Source organism: Puntigrus tetrazona, unplaced genomic scaffold (genome assembly GCF_018831695.1).
Source record: "Puntigrus tetrazona isolate hp1 unplaced genomic scaffold, ASM1883169v1 S000000003, whole genome shotgun sequence".
Taxonomy (NCBI): Eukaryota; Metazoa; Chordata; class Actinopteri; order Cypriniformes; family Cyprinidae; genus Puntigrus; species Puntigrus tetrazona.
In genome coordinates this window covers 56,221-65,000 of record NW_025047683.1, presented here as the reverse complement: position 1 = coordinate 65,000, position 8,780 = coordinate 56,221, and the positions used below count along the sequence as shown (strand labels likewise).

Genomic DNA, 8,780 nt, shown 5'->3' with positions numbered 1-8,780 from the left:
CGGATGACTCAAATTAACCTTAATCCATAACAACTACAAATGAAGCCTGACACTAATGTTGTACTTCTGCTTGCTTTAGATGTGATCATTGAACTAGAGGTTCCAAACACATCTTTCCAGAGAAAACACTCATGCAGTAGATTTCTACCGTGTCTGACACAGTAGATGCACAAAGTGTTGATTATGCAACCAGGCATTCAAACTTTAAAAAACTGGAAACCTGACAGACCGGACAGACAAGAACTTTCCCATCAGTAAGTTCAGGGAAATAAAAGGAGAAGACTGAGTAATTCATTCAGTAAATAAAACCAGGTCATTCCACATCAGTCTGTGTTACTGGTGAGCTCTGCAGTGCTTGAATATCAAATTGTAATTTCAGAGCCTCCAAGCATTACTTTTGTCTCTGGGCCTGTTTAAAATTAAGCATTTCCTAAGATGGCAGGTCCTTTTTATCATACCCATCTCGTACAGGTTCATGCTCCAAAAGGCCCATCTTTCAGAAGGCACTGTGAAAATGTAAGATTTAATCTTTTCTCTGTGCTGTTTAACAGGATTTTCACCATTTTTGTTCCTTGTCACAAACACAGAAATACCATGTTCCTCTTGAAATGTTCAGTTAGACTTTGTTGTCTTTTAAAAGGTGGGTGGATTACAAATGTAAAGTTGCATTTAAAGTGTGTACATAATTGTATAATACAGAATAAATGTTTCAGGATAAGAACTTTTTAAAGTTTTTACACCAAATTTTAAAACAGAATGCCAGGGCTATCATCTTTTTATCAAGCAACATTAAAAGAAACAACCTGAACACTCTTCTAAACTTGGTTGAATTAACAGATGAGGAAAAAGATGTTTACTATCAGGGACACTAGTACCCAAAAATAAATAATTTTTTTCTTCATCCATGAAAACGTCTAGAGCTATGCACGGTCACCCTCGTTCCATGATGAAGGAAACTTGAGCACTCGAGAGGAGACCGGCACCATTTAGATATTGTAAAATCTAGTGAATGTATTAGGTGTACTATCTGCTAGAAGCGCCCCATTCACCAAGGCTGCCATGGCAGCCATGCCCCTGGTGGAATGAGCTCTCGCTCCCAGCAAGCATGGACAGCCTATGGCCCAATAGGCCATGAGAATCAAGAAGGCCACCTGAAATATGCCACAGCTCCATAGGTCTTATTAACTTCCATCAGAGAATGTAATTCCCCACGGTCTTCCTTTCCAGCCTGCAAGTGTTGAACCTCTCAGAACGTTACCTTACCAAGTTGCATATACTCTTCAAACAATTTGATGACTTCTTTCTCTGAGGCTTTCAGACAGTAGTTTATCCTATATATTTTTGGGTTAAGTTTCACATCCTGCTTCCTGAAATGCCTTTCATACAAAGATAGTCCTTTTTTGCTTAACGGGTGTGACCAGGCCACTGGGATCATGCAATCCAACCACTTAACTCAGTAGCTCTCTTCTCGTCAGAGAATTAGGATCTTAGTCATGACCTCCTCTTGTAAGGGTCCCCTTTTCCTGCAGATTGGAATCCAGAGGCCCTGGTCGAAGGTAACTGCGTGTTCGGTCTTTTCTTTGCGTCTCGTTAAAAATCACTGATATTTATTGATCTTTTGCCTTTCCAATTATAGTACTGACCTTATACATAATTTTATCTGACTCCAATCTTTCGTGATTTTAGTTGTATTTATTTAAATATAACTGCTGATCCCTCTAGTTATGATTAAATTTGGATCATTAATTAACTATAGTATTTCCTAGTTTGACTTATCGTTCGTTAGGAGTCTGGGTCGCTTAGAGACCTTGTTTGGCCAGAACAGACTCACGATCTGGGCTTGTCCAGGTCTTAGTCAGAGGCTACCCCTTAGATCACTTACCTTAATGCAGCCATCTCCTCGATAGACTCAAAAGAGTAATTTTTATCGTTCCCTAAGTAATAACATGCTAAGCCAGTTTGGTGGCCTCAAAGATCTCAAAAACGTGCCCCCGGCTCCATCCATTGATCGTTGATCTGACTCACCCTAGCATGCCAACAATGAGGAAAACCTCAGAAGTCACTAACCTACTAGAAAAGTTATTTCAGACAATATTTTAAGTTAACCAAGATTAATGTTTATTTTGCCAGGCAAGAACAGTTTCCAAATTGGTTTAATTCATAGATATTTGACAATTGATCAGCAGTACAAAAATAACACAAAGCAAAATAAAACAAAATTAAATGGTCATTATGGTCTTTAAAAAGTACATAGTGTAGTGTATAAGGACACACACCACACTACTGAGCCGATCTGGCTACAGAATCACTCCTTGTTGTGTTTTGTCACTTTCCTTATATACTCAGACCAGACAAATAGATCCCAAATGTAGTTATAAAAACCTTTTTGGTGTTTAGGTTCCCGTGCTCCAGTGTCACACCTAACTGGAACACGTTCAGAGACCAAAAGGAGGACACACCTCCTTCTCAACAGAACACAGTTCTACCAGGTTCTTAATCTTTCCCATAATATAAGTGATTACTGTGAAATTGAGACCAATTTATCAATCATACAGAGACCTTTCAGAAGGTTAAGTAAGCAGGAAGAGCAGAGGTGAAGAGGGTGTCATAAAACCACAGGGTTGTTTACTCCCTTTTAATGTCATTTTGTTCCTTTGGATATCCCTTCTTAGATTAGTCTTATTGCATTTATAGGTTCTTGATTTCGCTCCTTACAACATAGTCTGTTAATAATTCTAACATAGATTGATTGACTTTGTCCATTGACACATTTATATTGAATAAATTAAAGCACAAAGCTGCTTTCATTGGCTATGTGAATAATGTAAGTATGCATAAATATCCTACATTTCAGCCACAATTTTTTCATAAAGGTGAACTCTTATCTATAATGTAGTTACGGTTTGTGGAATCCCAGTCAAATCTGAGTTAAATATCCAGGTGTAATTATATATAAAGATCAGAAAAAGAGATCAAAGCTTCATTTTAAACTCACCTCAGATAAACGTGTGCAGATCTTTCTTCTTCGTCCTGTGAACTGTAGTGTTCCACACCTCTGAGCTTTTACAGCTTTTACGTAACAAGTTAAACCAGTTTTTCTTCTTTTTTAGAGAAGAACGCATGTGTTGTGACATCCATTCTCACATTCACTCTGCTCTGGTTCAAAGTAACTGGGAATGGAATAATTTTGGTAGACCCCAGAGTATAACTTTTCTTTCCCAGTTTTATTAGTATACCTTTATTATTAAAACTCAACATCAATATAAAACTCTCTAGGGCTGCCGCTAATGACTAAATTTATTTTGATTAGATTCTTTTTTTTAAACAGTGAATAGATTAAAGAATTGATTTTAATTTCAAAAGCAATTTTACTGAAAATATATATTAACCATACTTTACTTCGTATTGTGACGTACTTCCAAAAGAAACAGAATATTGAATGAGGAAAACAGAGGGCGTGGCTTGTTTTGTCTGCTTTCAAATTGATTGGATGTAGTAAGGAAGGCGTTTAATTTGTTGGAGGGGTGGAGAATCAGTGCGATACAGTTCTGAGTGAACTTCCTAGGAGGGTTTGACGTCATTCTGGGCGAGAAATTTGCCACAAAAATATTGTATAGCATGACAGCATTGGATCATAAATCACGGTTTGGGAGGCACCTCCATGGATTGGAAGGACAGAGCTCATCATCAAAGTAGCAGTCTGACAGGCCAAAGGTATAGGGGAAAAAAAACTAAGACAACAAGTCATGTGTGACAAACCACTTCATACCGTATGACAAACAACCATGTCTGGGAACCGTCAAAAGAGATGAGGCATATGATAATACCCTTTCTTGACTTAGGACAACTTTGATCTAAAAAAAAAGGTGTGTGCTTTTAATCTTTTAAAGAGTGTGAATTGATACAACTTGTTTAGAGAATTGCATTGCAGTGAAATGAATTATTATTGAATGTAATACTGCTTAGTGACAAGGTTATTTTGTGTGAGTAAGGTGCGTTAACAACAGGACAGGTGCGTCTTATTTTGATCACTGTACCGTAAATTAATTTATCATAAACCCAGGGACAACTGAATCAACTGTAAAATAATTCAATGATAGCAAACTACAGGCCGATCTGGCTACAGAATCGTGCCTTGTTGTGTTTTGTCACTTTCTTATATACTCAGACCAGACAAATAGATCCCAAATGTAGTTATAAGAACCTTTTGGTGTTTAGGTTCCCATGCTTCAGTGTCACACCTAACTGGAACACGTTCAGAGACCCAAAAGGTGGACACACCTCCTTCTCAACAGAACACAGTTCTACCAAGTTCTTAATCTTTCCCATAATGTAAGTGATTACTGTGAAATTGAGACCAATTTACCAATCGTACAGAGACCTTTCAGAAGGTTCGTAAGCAGGAAGAGCAGAGGTGAAGAGGGTGTCATAAAACCACAGGGTTGTTTACTCCCTTTTTAATGTCATTTTGTTCCTTTGGATCTCCTTCTTAGATTAGTCTTATTGCTGCGCTGAAATATAGTGCTGAGTATCATCAGCATAGCAGTGAAAGCTAACACCATGACTCCTGATAATATCTCCCAGAGGTAACATGTACAGGCTGAAAAGTAACGGTCCTAGCACTGAGCCTTGAGGAACTCCATATTTCACTTTTGATCAATATGATACCTCCTCATTTAATGCTACAAACTGATAGCGGTCAGATAGATATGATGTAAGCCATGCTAAGGCGCTTCCTCTAATGCCAACATAGTTTTCTAGTCTATCCAAGAGAATGTTGTGATCGATAGTATCGAATGCTGCGCTAAGATCTAATAGCACTAATAACGAGATAAAACCACGATCAGATGATAAAAGCAGGTCATTAGTAACTCTAATGAGAGCAGTCTCAGTACTATGGTACGGTCTAAAACCTGATTGGAAATCTCGCAGATACCATTCTTTTCTAAAAAGGAATACAGTTGTGAGGATACTACTTTTCTAGTATCTTTGACAGAAAAGGAAGATTAGAGATTGGTCTGTAATTTACTAAGTCTTTGGGATCAAGATGTGGTTTCTTAATGAGAGGTTTAACTACAGCCAGTTTAAAGGTTTTGGGAACATATCCTAATGACAATGATGAATTAATAATGTTTAAAATAGGATCTATGACTTCTGGAAGCAGATCTTTTAATAGTTTAGATGGAACAGGGTCTAACATACATGTTGCTGGTTTAGATGATTTAACAAGTTTGTACAAGTCTTCTTCTCCTATAATAGAGAAAGAGTGTAATTTTTCCTTAGTGGATCTAAAGCTCACTATCTGATGTGAAACTGTAGTTGACGGCTGCATAGTTACAATTTTATCTCTGATGGTACCGGGGTTGTGTTTGTTTTCTTCTAAAAGGGATGAAAAATAATCAGATCTTGCAATTTTTAATGCTTTTCTGTATGACAGGATACTCTCCCGCCAGGCAATACGAAATACTTCTAATTTGGTTTTTCTCCACCTGCGCTCCATTTTCCGGGCTGCTCTCTTTAGGTGCGTGTGTTGTCATTATAATTGCACCGTATCGATCGCAAGACCCTCCAAAGGATAGTGAGGACAGCTGAAAAGATCATTGGCATCTCTCTGCCCTCTATCACGGACATCTACACCACACGCTGCATCCGCAAAGCCCACAATATAGTACAGGACCCCCACACACCTCACACACATTATTCATCTTCCTTCCATCTGGAAAAGGTACCGGAGCAGTCAGGCCCTCACAACCAGACTGCTGAACAGTTTCTTCCCACAGGCCATCAGACTCCTCAATAACCACACCTGAATGGCCTTCATGTCCCATAAGCATTCTTGCACGTCATATTCATTGTTGTGAACCTCATATTTATTGTTGTTTGTATTTTGTGTTCTTGCACTAATTTTGTCTTTGCACTGTTTGCACTAGTTTGCACACTGGGTTTGCACTCTACTTTCTGCTGTTTGCACTAGTCCGCACACTTTGCACTTTATGTGGCTAAGACACTGTTTTAGCTCAATATGTGAGTTCTTTTGTATTTTGTTGTATGTGTGACTCCATGTAGCACCAGGTCCTGGAGAAACTGCACAGCTATATGTAGTTGAAATGACAATAAAAGCCACTTGACTTGACTTATTCCTAATGAACTTTAAACCAAGTCCTTTGGGCAGAAGGAGGAAGCAGGAAGAGAAGAGGTGAAGAGGTGTCATAAACACAATGGGGGTGGGGTGTTTTGAAGTCCTTTTGTTCCTTTGGATATCCCTTCTCAGATCAGTCTTAATGCATATACAGGTTTTGATTCACCTCCTTACAGCACCTTTTAAAATAAAGGGGAACACTTTATAATAACGAGCCGTTGTAAGGCATTTATAAGTGTTTAGTTAACAATGAACTCATTATTTACAAAACATTCATAAATGATTAATAAGTGACATGCTAAGAGTTTGTGTATATTTTGTTAATATATTTACAAGTCATTTACAAGGATTTAGTTAATGATGAACTAATAATTTATAAAACACGACTAAGTATTCCTTAATGATTAGTAATTGATATGTTAATATTTTGTGTATGTTTTCATAATACATCACATAATCCTATGCTAGAATACATCTCCTATAATTCACATCATTAGCTCCTGACTACCAATACTATGAATGGTCGCTACGCTAATTTTCTTTTGTATCCCGAGGCATCTAGGGACTGGGCCTCTTCAACTGACCGTGTGAGGAGATGACCTTCCTGCGTTGATGTCAAGGAAAATAGAAGCTTCCTCACTGGACAATTAATATTCTTAATGACACATTTTTTCTTGAATTGTAATTTATCCTGTAATGTAATATCTTTCTCTTTTGTAAAGCTGCTTTGGAACAATGACCATTGTAAAAGCGCTATACAAATAAACTTGAAAACTTAAAACTTGAATGTAACGTTTAATTGCATTTTTAATTTAATTAACTCTTCATTAATAATTCTTAACATTTAGTGTTTTGTTAAAGTTGTAAGCTGCTCTCGGTTAAAAAGCACAATAAATGGAATTATCATAAAGCTGTTTTTAATAAAGATGAGCAAATTATTAGTTGTCAAGTGATGTGTAGAAATATGTTTCAATGACTTGAAGGCTGTGGGATCTACTGGTAACATGAATCATATTTACCTTCCAGTGAAGATCAGCAGTGAGCATTAAATTACTCCATGTGTCAAAGACATCCGTCTTTAGTTACACAGTGTTTGTAGATATTTCTTCCCTGCTACAAATGATCTGTAGATGTATACAAGGCATTTCTGACACTTTCTGCATACCCTATTCTAAAGTGTAAACTACTCCTCATTTGTAAATGTTTTGTAGATCTTTTTGTCTATTACAAACGATCTGTGTATGTATACAAGGCATTTACAACACTTTGTGCATACGCTAATGATAACAAATGTACGAGTAAGAAAATTAATTTATGCTATTCTCACCTATTGCAATTGAAATTTGTCAATGTGTGAATTATCTGCTAATCGTTGTGAACGTGACTAGAAGCAAAACCAGCTTTCTGTGACTGTGTACAAATATGAGGAAACGATGCTTAAATGTGAAAGCAGAATCATATTTATGAAACAAAGCTCTATCAAAATAACATTTTTTTATAATGTACTGTAACAACTTATGACAAATTGTATATAAAATGTATCTTTATAATAGGAGAAGATTTACATTCTTTCTTATATGACTGACTATCCCCACAGTGCTGGAAAATCACTGAAACTTTTGCAAAGTTGTAAAGTACAGCATCCTCGATAGAGTTTTCTAGTGTCATGAATAAGACGACCTAGAGGCCCACTGTGATACTCTCTTTGCCAGCCATTCAATAACTGCAAGGTGGTCCATCAGTAGCTCTTCTGTGCGGTTTCCCTGAGCCTCCACACCTTCTCCTTATAGGTCCTCCAGGCCCTCTCGAGATGTTGGGTATGAGCTCCTGTCTGACATCAACAAATGCCACACTGTGGTTCACAGTACAATGCTTGTAAATCGAGCTGTGGCAAGGCATGTTTGTAAGCCCTCCACTCATCACTGATGATGATGGACCCTCTCTTGGCATGATGAGCAATAAGTGGAATCAGTTCCTTTCTGGTTCTCCTTTCAACTAAGCGTAGAAGTGGTCTTGCAGGTTTGTGTCCCTGGTATTTCACCCCCAGCCAAACACCCACTTCCTCCTTTTCCATCCACCATCCATTCTGCCTCGCCTGCACTGAGAAAAAAGAAAGTCACAAGAAATAAAGAATTTGAAATAGATTTGAAATCTATTTAAATAGTTTTTATTTTAATCATGATTCAAGCCCCTCTGTGTAGTTATGGTGGATGGGTTAACATTTAAATGATTCATGTGATAAGTAAAAGAGAATATAAAAGAAAATTATAAAAATAATTAGGTTACAATTTATTTGAAGTTGTCCTTGTTACCACACGCATAATATATAAAAATGCATAATTTATTGTTATTATAGTAACGTGCCTGTAATAAGGACAACATAAATTGTCTTTTATGTTGAAAGTGACTGTCATCTATAACAATGAACTGTCTTCTTCCCCTATTTGCTGTCCTCTTCTTCTCCTCAATTGGTCCATTGCCACTACACACGCCTCACGCACTTTTTGGTCGTCATTGACAACGTTGCAGAGCTCCTTGCTATGTCATCCTCAATCATATCAATCTGCCGCAAACGAAGTCCTTGAGAAAACCTATATAGTACAGAAAAATTAACTGAAAAACATGTAATTGCAGCATATAT

At 37.3% G+C, this 8,780-nt stretch overlaps 1 long non-coding RNA gene across 1 annotated transcript in view; it reads right to left on the bottom strand.

The window, feature by feature from the left end:
• The window catches only part of LOC122331856, a 26,020-nt gene extending 22,999 nt beyond the window's left edge, over nt 1–3,021 (bottom strand). Inside the window, exon 1 of the long non-coding RNA XR_006248302.1 lies at nt 2,996–3,021. This is a non-coding gene — a long non-coding RNA (uncharacterized LOC122331856). The remainder of the gene's footprint in view (nt 1–2,995) is intronic.
• Nucleotides 3,022–8,780: the final 5,759 nt, after the last annotated feature.